Genomic DNA, 13,147 nt, shown 5'->3' on the forward strand with positions numbered 1-13,147 from the left:
CCCTGACCCTGCTGACCTACTTTCAACTTTCAAGTATTTTACACCCGGGATCAGAATCCAGTTTGACCTGGTTCAGTGCCAGAGAACAAACGTCCTCTTTGGAGTCCACCTGAGAGCTCATCTCTTCCCACGCCTTCGGAAACCAAACGGAACACAGATCAATGTCCCAGTGCCTGTGAGGCTGTCTGTGAATGCCAATAATGTCAAGTTACCCAGCACTTATTTTCCTGCGATTAGATGTCTAGACACATTCGGCTGCCATCAACACAAGGCTGCCCGCGTTATAATTTCTTTCTGTGTATTATTAGAGAAAGAGAGAGGCTGCTTTCAGATCATTAGCGACGATTCAGAAAATACCAAGAGGCGGAAAAAGGTAGACTTCTCCGTAGCCCCATATCCAAGGCAAAATGGTGTTGAACAGAAATTTCATTTCTTTCCAGCCTTCCTTTTTCGTGTATTGGTTTATGGGCTTGTTTTTGCGTCTGTATGAAATTCTGGCCAGACTGCATATAAAATTTTATGGTCTTTCACTCTCATTTACATAACTTCAGAAATCGTTCCCCTGCCTTTTTACCTGGTTTTCAGTAAATAATTGTCATATCACAACTCATTTGAGCAGCCCTTTGCTGTTGCTTGTTCACATCGTTTTTAGTGGTCCACTCTTGTAAAATACACTGTTCTGAACAACAGAGCCCAGAACTGTTACATTCTTTAAGATTGACTGCATTAGCTATGTTTCTGGGGGTGGAATTATTTGGGATTCAAATATTTACTATCTCTTGACTCTTTGGGGCTCCATTGTTTTCTAAAAGTGTTGAGCCCAGATACCGTACACCTCAGTCTGGAGAGACAGCAGGCATGATGTTCTGACTCTCAGATCGGACATGCAAATAACATAATTCCCAGGTGCTTGCTTGCTTGGTTGGTCCTACCTTCTGGGTCTCATCTCAAAGAGAGGGAATTGACTCCAGAGTTAACACACACACTTAATTTCACAGGTGCTATTTCTTGAGTTTAACTGTTTGCTAGCAAATTGGCCACATTTCTAGAACTTATAGACCCGTTGGGTTAGGATTTTGCACACAAGATGATGTAATTTATTTTTTTTCTTTTCCCTTTTAGTTGACTATAAGATGTTGAATATAGTTCCCTGTGCTATACAGTAAGACCTTGTTGTTTATCTATTTCATATAGTTTGTATCTGCTAATCGCAAACTCCTTGTTTATCCCTCCCCGCCTCCCTTTCCCCTTTCGTAACCATACATTTACCTTCTACGTCTGTGGGCCTCTTTCTGTTTTGTAAAGTTTGTTAGTATCATTTTTTTAGATCCATATGTAAGTGATATCGTATGATGGATATCAATAATTTTGTAATATAGTTGTGTCATTTTGGAGAAGTTTGTTTTCTTCCAAGTCCTGAGCTCTCTCATCTATAAACCGGGAATAGTAAAGATCCACTCCATACATAGTGCTCGTGTGCCAAGCACTGTGCTGGGGACCCACCCCTTCTCTGGGGAATGGGGAATGGCCTGGAAGACACAGATTAAGAAAATACACAGGGCTTTCCCAGTGGTCCAGTGGTTAAGATTCCAGCTGCCAGTGCAACGGATCCCTGGTCTGGGACGATTCCAAATGCCACAGGGCAACTAAGCCCATTCAGCACAATTGCTGAAGCCCAGGCTCTCCAGAGCCCATGTTCCACAAGAGAGGCCACCACAGTGGGAAGCCCATGCACAGCAGCAAAGACCCAGCACAGCCCAAAATAAACACACAATAAAAGTTTAAAAAGCAAGATACACAAATAAATGTAGATGTGCAATCTGTGATAAATGTGAAGGAATAATAACACAGGGAGTGGTGAGAAATTCCAGCAGGATAAGCATATTTCCATGAGGTTTAAAAAAAAACAAGCTTCTCCAAGGAGATAACATGTGATGTTGGAGACCTCTGTGTGTGTGTGTGTGTGTGTGTGTGTGTGTGTGAGCTCAGTTGTATCCAACTATTTTCGACCCCTTGGACTACAGCCCACCAGGCTCCTCTGTCCATAGGGTTATCCCAGGCAAGAATACTGGAGTGGGTTGCCATTTCCTTCTCCACAACTCCAGTAGTCTTGCCTGGGATAACCCTATGGACAGAGGAGCCTGGTGGGCTGTGGTCCACAGGGGTGCAAAAGGGTCAGACTCAACTTAGCAACTAAACAAAAACAACTTTATATATAAACTTAAAAAAACTGGAATCATTGTATCAACTCTCTAAAGAACATAATGCTGTCATCACACCACTTTTCATATATATCCTTCCATACTGAAATCCCCCTAAAAACAACGGGGTTTACCTCATTGTCATTAAAGGATATGAAAGAGAAAACCAAAAAAAAAAAAAAAAAAGAATACTGGAGTGGGTTGCCATTTCCTTCTCCAGAGGATCTTCCTGACCCAGGGATGGAACCTGTGTCCCCTGAATTGCAGGCAGATTCTTTACAGTCTGAGCCACCAGGGAAGCCCCAAATAGGACATAAAACTAACTTTAAAATTTCATCTCTTTCCCTTTTTTGGTAACATGTTCAGTAGGGGGAAAAAAGAGTTTTAACAGGGATATTCAGTCATTTGAGAATGGTTCAGGTCTTTTTTTTTTTTTAATTGGAGTACAGTTGATTTACAATAGCTAAGTGAATCAGTTATACGTATATCAGCTCTGGTCTTTATTGTGTCCTATTTTAGATGTTAGGTGATCTATGAATTTCCCAATGATTTATATCTTTTTATTTATTTTGAAAACTTTATTAAATTAGAGTTGATTTAATAGAAAATTTTAAATTACATACCTGACTCGCATTTAGAATTGACCCTTGACCAACAGATTGAACTGCACAGATTGTTTTCAATAAATATAGAACCGAGAGACTTCCCTGGCAGTCCAGGGCTTAAAGACTCTGCCTTCCAGCGCAGGGGATGTGATTCAATCCCTTGTCGGGGAGTTAAGATCCCACATGCCTTGCGGCCAAAAAATCAAAATGTAAAACAGAAGCAATATTGTAACAAATTCAACAATGACTTTAAAATAATGATCCGCATCAAAAATATCTTTTAAAAAGTACAGTACCTATATTTTCACTTTATAGGTCTTTGAATTAACTAAGCGTGGTGGAGAGTTTGTGCAGGATTAGAGCTCACAGTATGTGGAATACAAAAAACTAAGGTTTGAATCCTGAATCTATCCACATATGTCAGCTTCCTGCCCTTGGGTGAGTCATTTATGTTTTTGTTTTTGAGGCAGAGAGAGCACTACGCAGATTTTGGACTGTGGGGGTTGGTGACCGTGACGCCCATGTTGTTCGAGGGTCAGGTGTATATTTTTAACTGCACTGATCTAAATGGGTTCCCCAGGTGCCACAGTGGTAGAGAATCCACCTTCAATGCAGAAGACACAAGAGATGCAGGTTTGATCCCTGGGTCAGGAAGATTCTCTGGAGAAGGAAATGACAACCTGCTCCAGTATTCTTGCCTGGAGAATCCCATGGACAGAAGAGTTTGGTGGGCTACAGTCCCTGGGGTAGCAAAGAGTCAGACACAACTGAGTGACTGAGCATGCACACACACAAAGTTCTGACTTAAGAAGTAGGAATGATTAAGGAATGAGAAAATTGTGGACTCGGCAGCCAGAAAGATTTGGGGGTACCCGGGTAGCACCCCTCTGTTATCAGGAAGCTTGCTAACCTGTCTGTACCTCTTTCATATCTGCAAAATAGGAGGAAAAATCCCTAACAGAAAGGAGCTGTTCTGAGGCTTAAAAGAGATTATATAGGAAAAGTGCTTACCTCAGTCCTAGACACAAAATAGGTGCTCAGACAGAAGCAACAGGTACAGCTTTTGTTCCAGCTGCTTACAGGTGTTTGGCATTCAAAAGTGGGCTGAGCACACTATGGAGAACAGTATGAGGGTTCCTTAAACTCAGCATTCAGAAAACAAAGTTCATGGCATCCGGTCCCATCACTTCATGGCAAATAGATGGAGAAACAATGGAAATAGTGAGAGACTTTATTTTTGGGGGGCTCCAAAATCACTGCAGATGGTGACTGCAGCCATGAAATTAAAAGATGCTTACTCCTTGGAAGAAAAGCTGTGACCAACCTAGACGGCATATTACAAACCAGAGATATTACTTTGCCAACAAAGGTTCATCTAGTCAAAGCTATGGTTTTTCCAGTAGTCATGTATGGATGTGTGGAGAAGGCAATGGCACCCCACTCCAGTACTCTTGCCTGGAAAATGCCATGGATGGAGGAGCCTGGTAGGCTCCAGTCCATGGGGTTGCTAAGAGTCGGACACTACTGAGCGACTTCACTTTCACTTTTCACTTTCATGCCTTAGAGAAGGAAATGGCAACCCACTCCAGTATTCTTGCCTGGAGAATCCCAGGGACAGAGGAGCCTAGTGGGCTGCCCTCTATGGGGTTGCACAGAGTCGGACACGACTGAGGCGACTTAGCAGCAGCAGCAACAGCATGTATGGATGTGAGAGTTGGACTATAAAGAAAGCTGAGCACCGAAGAAATGCTTTTGAACTGTGGTGTTGGAGAAGACTTTTGAGAGTCCCTTGGACTGCAAGGAGATCCAACCAGTCTATCCTAAAGGAAATCAGTCCTGAATATTCATTGGAAGGACTGAGGCTGAAGCTGAAACTCCAATACTTTGGCCACCTGATGCGAAGAACTGACTCATTTGAAAAGACCCTGATGCTGGGAAAGATTGAAGGCAGGAGGAAAAGGGTACGACAGAGGATGAGATGGTTGGATGGCATCACCAACTCGATGGACATGAGTCTGAGCAAGCTCTGGGAGTTGGTGAAGGACAGGGAAGCCTGGTGTGCTGCAGTCCATGGGGTCGCAAAGAGTCGGACACGACTGAGCGACTGAACTGAACAAAAAAACCCCTAAAACTAGAGTTACCACACGATCCAGCAATCCCACTCCTATGCATCCCAGTGTTCACAGCAGCACTGTTCACAATAGCGAGACAGGGAAACAACCTAAACGTCCATCAACAGGTGAATGGATGAAGAAGATGTGGTCCATGGACACAAGAGAACACTACTCAGCCACGAGGAAGAATGAAATCATGCCGTTTGTAACAACATGCATGGAGCTAGAGATTATCAAGCTGAGCAAAATCAGAAAGAGAAAGACAAATACCATATAATACCCCCATATGTAGAATCTAAAATGCGACACAAAGGAACGTATCTGTGATACAGAAAGACTCACACACATAGAGAACAGACTTGTGCTTGCCAAGGAAGAGGGGCGTGGGGGAGGGAAGGATTGGGAGTTTAGGATCGGCAGATGTAAACTATTATTTATAGGATGGATAAACAACAAGCTCCTACTATATAGCACAGGGGACTATATTCAGTGTCCTGTGATAAACTATAATGGAAAAGAATATTTTAAAAGAATATACATATACACACGCATATAGGTGTAACTGAATCACTTTAGTGTTCGGCAGAAATTAACACAACATTGTAAATCAACTGTAATTTAAAAGGAAGTGGGCTGGGGCTTCCCTGGTGGCTCAGTGGTAAAGAATCCACCTGCCAATGCAGGAGACAGGGATTCGATCCCTGGTCTGGGAAGATCCCACATGCTGTGAGGCAGCTCAGTCCCAGCACCACAGTTACTGAGCCTGTGCTCAGAGCCTGGAGCCACAACTGAAGCCCGCACACTGTAGAGCCCATATGCTCTGCAACAGAGAAGCTACTGCAATGAGGAGCCCACGCACTGCAACTAGAGAGCAGCCCACACAGCAACGAAGACCCAACACAACCATAAATAATTTTAAAACAACTAAAAATAATAAAAAGAAGTGGGCTGAGTAGATCTGAAGGTAACTCCCTGGGTGTAGCAAGATGGCTTCGGGATATGCTTTTCACCTCTATCACCACCTTTGATCTTGAGAACCACCCTGCAAGGTATAGTCAGCCCCTTGCACAGCTGGAGAAACTGAGGCACAGAGGCCTTGCAAGGTCTGCACATGACCTCAGACCAGGTGTCCTCCTGTCAACCCCGTCGTGCTGCCTTGAAATTTGCCACACCTCTGAAGTGTGTTCCAGTTTTTGCCTCACCCTCTGGTTACGTATGGCGCTAGTGGTGAAAGAACCTGCCTGTCAATGCAGGAGACTCAAGAGATAAGGAAATGGCAACTCACTCTAGTATTCTGGCCTGGAGAATCCCATGGACAGAGGAGCCTGGTGGGCTACAGGCCATGGGGTCGCAAAGGGTCGGGCACAACTGAGGAACTAACACACACTCTGTCGTCCTCCCGAAACAGGGAAGAAGACCATCATCTAGCACCAACCAGCCCCTGCATGGCTGACCTCCCTGAGGGTGCAGTGGGGGAGCTATGTGTTTTCTGGGGAGGCTCACGAAGCAGGGCGGCGTTTCTCATGAAGAGCTAGTGTTGACACTCGTGACTGCTCATAAAGCCATGTTCCCCAGACCCACTGGTCCACTTAAGTCTCAAACGAATGTGATACCCAAGTCTAAGAGCTGCTGGGGACTCAGGGGACATTGTCCCGTACTGCTCCTTTGCAACTTCTTTGGCTTAGATTTTGATCAGTTGCTCTCCCACGTATTTGTAGAAATGTGTGCCCCCACCAGCTTGATCAGATAGTTCATCATCAATCAGCGTGGAGAAAGCAGAGGGAGAGTGAGATGGCAGCTGAGAGGCCAGTCAGGAGGCTGGGGCAGCTGTCCACCTAAGATACAATGGGGACCACAACTGGGACAGGAGAAAGAGGAGAGGGTGGAGGCTGGAGCTGGTGTGGAGGGGAAATGCCAGGGCCTACTACTGAGTGAAGGGAGGGAGGGAGGGAGGGATCAAGGCTGTGTCTCGGGTTTCCGGCTTGAATAACTGGGTAGACAGTGGTTCTACTTGCTGCTATGCTGAACACAGGGAATGGAATAGAAGTGGTGAAGGGGGAAAGAATGATGGTGTTTAGCTGGAAATGTATCGAGCTTAATGTGCAGGACTCGGTTGGAACAAGGAGGAAGATTCAGGGATGGGGAATCCTGTGTGGAAACCATGAGCACACATGAGCACTCCCAGGGATGCATGGATGGATGGATGGTGGGTGAACGAGTGGGAGACTGGGTGGGTGGATGGATGGAAGAAAAGATAGATAGGTGGACAGATGGATGGATGTATAGTTAGATTAGTGGGAGACTGGGTGGGTAGATGAATAGAAGAAAAGTTAAATGGGTGAAGGCAATTGGAAGTATGTAGAAAAGCTGATTTGTGTAATGATCTTTGAAAATTTCTGATATAATTTGAATTTTTTTTTTCAAAATCAATACTCTGATACTAGTTTTGAGTTGAGGCTCATATATATCTAAATCTGACCATTGTCTTTCTAGTTCCCTTTCATGTGAAACTTGTTAATTATGTATTATACAAATATTTTTCTCCTAGATGGACCTCGAAGGCATGTTGCTAAGTGAGTAAGTCAAACATAGAAACCCAAATACTGTATGATCTCACTTATATGTGGAATCTAAAACAAAAGTACCCACCAAACTCATAGGAAAAAAGATCAGACTTGGGGTTGCCAGAGGTATGGGCTACAGGAAAGGAAAATTGAAAGAAGGCAGCTGAAAGTTATGAACTTCCAGTTATAAATAAATACTAGGGATGAAATGTACAAGGATGATGGTAGTTTACACTCTGTATAATATACAGGAAAATTGTTCAGATAGCAGACCCCAAGAGTTCTCATCCTAAGGAAAATTTTTATTGCGTCTATGTAAGATGACAGATGATAACTAAACTTACTACAGTGATTATTTTACAGTATATGTGAATCAAACCATCATGCTGTGTACCTTAAACTTAGTGATGTATGTCAGTTATTTCTCAATAAAACCGTGAAACCTTTAAAAAAAAAAAAGATAGATGGGTGAATAGATGGATGGATGAACGAGTGGGAGACTGGGTGGGTGGATGGATGGAAGAATAGATAGATGGGTGAATAGATGTTTAGACAGATGGGTGAATAGATGGATGGACAGATGGATGAATGAGTGGATGGATGGATGGATGGATAGAAGGATGAGTGGGAGGCTGAGTGGGTGGATGGATGAATGGATGAGTGAGAGACTGGATGGATGGATGGATGAATAGATAGATGGGTGAGTAGATGGATGATGGGTGGGAGGATGGATGGATAAATGAGTGGATGGATGGATGGATGGATGGATGAATAGAAGGATGAGTGGGAGGCTGAGTGGGTGGATGGATGAATGGATGAGTGAGAGACTGGATGGATGGATGGATGAATAGATAGATGGGTGAATAGATGGATGATGGGTGGGAGGATGGATGGATAAATGAGTGGATGGATGGATGGATGGATGGATGAATAGAAGGATGAATAGAAGGATGGAGGCTGGGTGGGTGGATGGATGGAAGAAAAGATAGGTGGATGGATGGATGGACAGCTAGATGACAGAAATCTAGACTGTATTCTATTTAGATTGAATCAGGTGGAATTGCTGTTTTGGTTGTTAAAAATGATCAAATATTAAATTTTTTGCAGGCCGAAGCACTTGAGGGGGAAGGGTACTGATGTCTGCAATTTACTTTGAAATGCATCAACAAGTCAGGAGGGTTAATGGATGGAGAGAGGGGTAGATGCTGTGATGAAGTGATTATGGTAAAAACGTTAACAGCAGAAGCCAGGCTGTGGGTGGACAGGTATTCAGTGTCAAATTCATCTTTGCTGTATGTTAGGAATTTCCATAATAAATTCAGGGGAAGTGTTTTCTAGTGGTCAAATGTTGACATTTTCGTGTCGTTTCACCGAGTGTTTACTCCTCATTTCACCAAAAGATTCTTCCAGGTTTCCTTTCTGTGTCATCAACAGATCTGCCTTGCTGAGACTCCTCTAGCCTTATTCTTCCCAGAATTGGGGGCTGGGGGCAGGGGTTATTGTCCCCCACGCCACCCCCAAAGTTCAGGTTGAATTGCCCCAACGTGCTGATAATCGCCCCAAGTTCGCCGGTATCTGGTTTGTAATAATTATAGATTTCCTCTGCGATTTGATCTCATTGGTTGCCACGGCAACGGCGTAATAGCTCAACTGAAGCGCTGTCACGGTGATTTAGAACCAACCCGTCTCTCTTGCATCCTCCGGTCTGGGCGACCCCACCTCCTTGCAGTCGTCATGGCAACTGATGAGCAGCATGTGATAGAAAGCTCTGGGCTCCCCCCATTCAACCTCCCCATCTTGTGACCATTGCCACGCCCTCTTCTGGCCCACCCCGTGGACAGGCACTGACCCAGCTTGGGCTGTAATGGGGAGGCTAGAGTAATCCCTCAGACCCCCTTCCACAGAGGGGGGTCAGATGGACTGTAAGGACCAGGGCAGCCGCCCCTCCCCCTGGCCCCGGAGGTCTTGGAGATGACCTGGCATCCCTCAGAGCCCCTCAGGGCTGTGACACAGGCTGGTTCTGCCACCACCATCCAGGGGAAGCCATTTAGTCTTCCGCAGCCTTGGGTCTGTGCTTTGTAGCTTCAGGAATTCCTGAGCTGGCTAGAGAAAAATCAAGAGAGAGGCTCCTGGAAGAGGTCAAGGGGACAAAAACAGCCTATTTCAGAAAGTCCCAGAGCAGGTGGTTCGTGTGGATCTTTTCCTTTCTGCTTCTGTCCAGAAATCTTTCTCTCTCTCTCTGAATCCATCTTTCCATCTCACGCTCTCTCTCCCTTCCCTCCTCCTCACCTTCTCCCCATCCCTCTCCTCTAATCGCTTGCTAGGAGCCAGCTGAGCGCATCCTTTTCCAAAGCTGCTTTGCTTCGGAGGAGCCCTGTTCCCCCTCCAGTATCTGAGCCAATGTTCTGGGGACAGCCTGGGAGTCTAGAGCATCCTCCCAAGGGGGAACTGGTACCCGGCGGCGCCTCTTAGGATGAACCAGCTGACCGCGTCCCTGAAACTCTGCAGGATGGCATAGAGGAGACATTGTGAGCAGGCAAGAGCTGGGCTTGCTGCAGGACCCTGACGACCGGGCACTGTGAGTGCAGACGTGTGTGTGTGTGTGTGTGTGCATGTATTTGCACGTATTGCACGTATCTGCTGACATATGGAGGTGTGTCACTGTTATCTGTGGTAGTGGGTGTGTAAGTGTGTGCCCCGTGGCACGTGTGCAAGTGTGCCTGTGGGTGACTTTCTATCTGAAGGACACACAAACAGGCATGACAGATTTTTCAAGGGTATTTTGCCAAGAGAACATGGCAGGATGAGCCCTCCTATTTTAATTTTTTATTGACGTATAGTTGACTTTTTTTTTTAAGTATGAGCCCCTTTCAAATGATAACAAGATAAACAAAGATGGATGTTAAAATGCTAAGTAAGGAATTGAATTTGCATCAGTAGGTTGGCAGAACCACTTCTGAATGCATCTGCCTTCTGGCCCTAGAAAATGAAGTGAGGGTCACCTTGAAAGGGCATTTTTGCTCAAGCCCCCCAAAGAGATCCTTCCCTTTTGTCATAAGGGCTAAAACAGCACATACACACACACACACACACACACACACCTACACGTACACACACACACAACTTCCTCTTTGAAACTCAAAGGCTCAGGGGCCCCCTTCAGGGCACATTTCACTTTCTTCCTCCACAAGACAGGAGGGGTTTGCTTGACATATGGGGGGCTTATGACGAGGAGAGGTAGGAAACTTTGGCTGGAACATGCCACAGTGTTTATTTCTGTGGTCGATTAGAAGTTCCTTTTGTATTTTTTGACCGAAGCAGCCCAGGCCTCAAGAGGCAAGCAGGTTGAGAAAGGGAGGTTTAATTTGCAGGGCAAGATGTGGGAACCCTGGCAACTTGCCGGTTAAGATCGAGCGGTTGGTGCGTGAGGGCAGGCGGCCACGTCGCCCCCTGGAAGGGAATTCTTTGTGCTTCTCCGTTCCTGAATGTTTGAGAGGCTTGGCGGCCAGTATCCACGGGTGAACGCTGCTGGTGGGCTGGGCAGTGCCCTTGGCATCTTGAAGGAAAGAACAGATCCAAAGACAAGGACCAGCCTCAGGAAAGTTCTAGTTCACGTAGGCACGGACCCTGCTTATTCAGCACCTCGCCCTCGAGGCCTCGCTGCTACCCATGACTCTAAGTCGCCGCCCTCATTCCCCTATGCCACGGCCTCTGTCTGCAGAGGCCCCGCCACCCTGGCCCACCTGCCAAAGCTCTAATCACCTTTAAACATCCTCCGTCACTGCTTCTGGGAACCTCTTAGACCCAAGTAGACCTGATGCCCTATGTCCTCCTCTGCAGGCCCCCGAGTCCCCTGCACCTCTGGCATCAGGTACCCTATAGACCGCTTTCTGCATTTACCCATGAGCTACAGTTAATTTTACAAGGAGTCAGAAAAATATGAAGACGTTCAAAGTGACCAGCCTGGACTCTTAAAATATCAGTGGCATGAAAGGCCAAATGGCTGAGAAATGGTCCCAGGTTAAAAAGAGATGAAAAGAAAGAAAAAAATGAGAGAGAGAGAGAGAGATGAAAGAGCCTTGCGCATGAGTGCAGTGATGAGTGGTTCCCAGGGGGAGTTTGAAAAACAGAAACAGCCACCAGAGATGTTTTGGGGACAAATGGGGAAATTTGAATACAGAAAATATTTGATACTATTATGTAAAGAATCCACCTGCCAGTTCAGGAGACACAGGTTCCATCCCTGGATTGGGAAGGTCCCCTGGAAAAGGAAATGACAACCCACTCCAGTATTCTTGCCTGGGAAATCCCATGGACAGAGGAGCCTGGCGGGCTACAGTCCATGGGGTTGTGAAAGAGCTGGACACGACTTAGCAACTAAACAGCAACAAATTATGTCAATGGTGAATTTCCTGAAGGTGACATACCTTGTATCTCAGATCATTTGTACTAAAGTTCTATGAGACAAAGTCTCATTTTCAGAATGTACAGACTGGAGGATTTAGGGATGAAATATCACAGAGTCGCAAGTACCTCTCAAAGAATTCAGAAGAGAGATAATCAGTACATTGATTGATAGATGGGATAGGTACATATGTGGCTCAGTGTTAACGGTTGGTGATTCTGCGATTACAGGTGGTTGTTGAGTAACTTGCAACTTTTCCATAGGTTTGAGATGGTTTGAAGCCCCACCACATGCTGGATATTCTGCCTAGCTCAGTCTATGGACAGCCTTATGTAATGCTCACAGCAGCCTTGGGATGGGGGAGCTCTGTCATACCCATTTTTCAGTTGAGAAAACAGGCAGAGCCAGATTCCAGCCCCAGCCAAAATCCACACAATGCCACTGCTCTACCGCCTCCCTTCTGGAGAAATTACGAAGGGAAGTCTTGCCCACTTCCAGTCTGAATCTGAGTGAGTTCACATCTTCACTCTGGTGTACAGATTAAGAGCTGGATCAAGAGCCAGCCTGGGCTTGTAGCCTGGCTCATCTACTTAGTGGTTCTGTGTTTTGGGGCAAGTCACTTAACCTCTCTGTATTTCCATTTATTTTTTGGTAAGAGAGGATGATAATTGTAACTGCTTCAGAGAGCCATTCTAAAAATTCAAAGCCCTAGTATATGGAGAAGGAAATGGCAACCCACTCCAGTGTTCTTGCCTGGAGAATCCCAGGGACGGGGGAGCCTGGTGGGCTGCCGTCTATGGGGTCGCACAGAGTCAGACACGACTGAAGTGATTTAGCAGTAGCAGTTAGCAGTATATGTAAAAGCTTGAAACAGGGTTTGACCCAAAGCAAGTGATCCCTGGTGGCTTAGATGGTAAAGAATCTGCCTGCAGTGCAGGAGATCTGGGTTTGATCCCTGGGTTGAGAATATCCCCTGGAGAATAGAATAGCAACCCACTCCAGTATTCTTGCCTGAAGGGTCCCATGGACAGAGGAGCCTGGCCGGTTACTGTCCATGGGGTCACAAAAGTCAGACACGACTGAGCAACTAACACACACACACACACACACACACACAAGCAATCACTAAATATTGTTGTTGCTATTACTCTTGTAAACCGAGCATCCTTGCCTCAGCCAGTGATGGATAGTCCTAGAGGGGTCTTTCTCTTCCACACCCAGGCCTGGCTTGCTTTCTAGACCCTGGCAGTCTCTGCAG

At 45.7% G+C, this 13,147-nt stretch overlaps 1 protein-coding gene across 8 annotated transcripts in view; it reads left to right on the forward strand.

Annotated features, from left to right (window-relative positions):
- Positions 1-13,147, forward strand: part of ABAT (4-aminobutyrate aminotransferase) — a 235,783-nt gene that overhangs the window by 18,866 nt on the left and 203,770 nt on the right. For 2 of the 8 annotated variants that reach the window (XM_059881151.1, XM_059881146.1), the window contains exon 2: positions 9,809-10,062. The gene's annotated coding sequence lies outside the window, so the exon portion shown is untranslated. 8 annotated transcript variants of the gene reach the window in all.

The sequence above is a fragment of the Bos taurus genome, chromosome 25, assembly GCF_002263795.3.
Source record: "Bos taurus isolate L1 Dominette 01449 registration number 42190680 breed Hereford chromosome 25, ARS-UCD2.0, whole genome shotgun sequence".
In the NCBI taxonomy this organism is placed as follows: Eukaryota; Metazoa; Chordata; class Mammalia; order Artiodactyla; family Bovidae; genus Bos; species Bos taurus.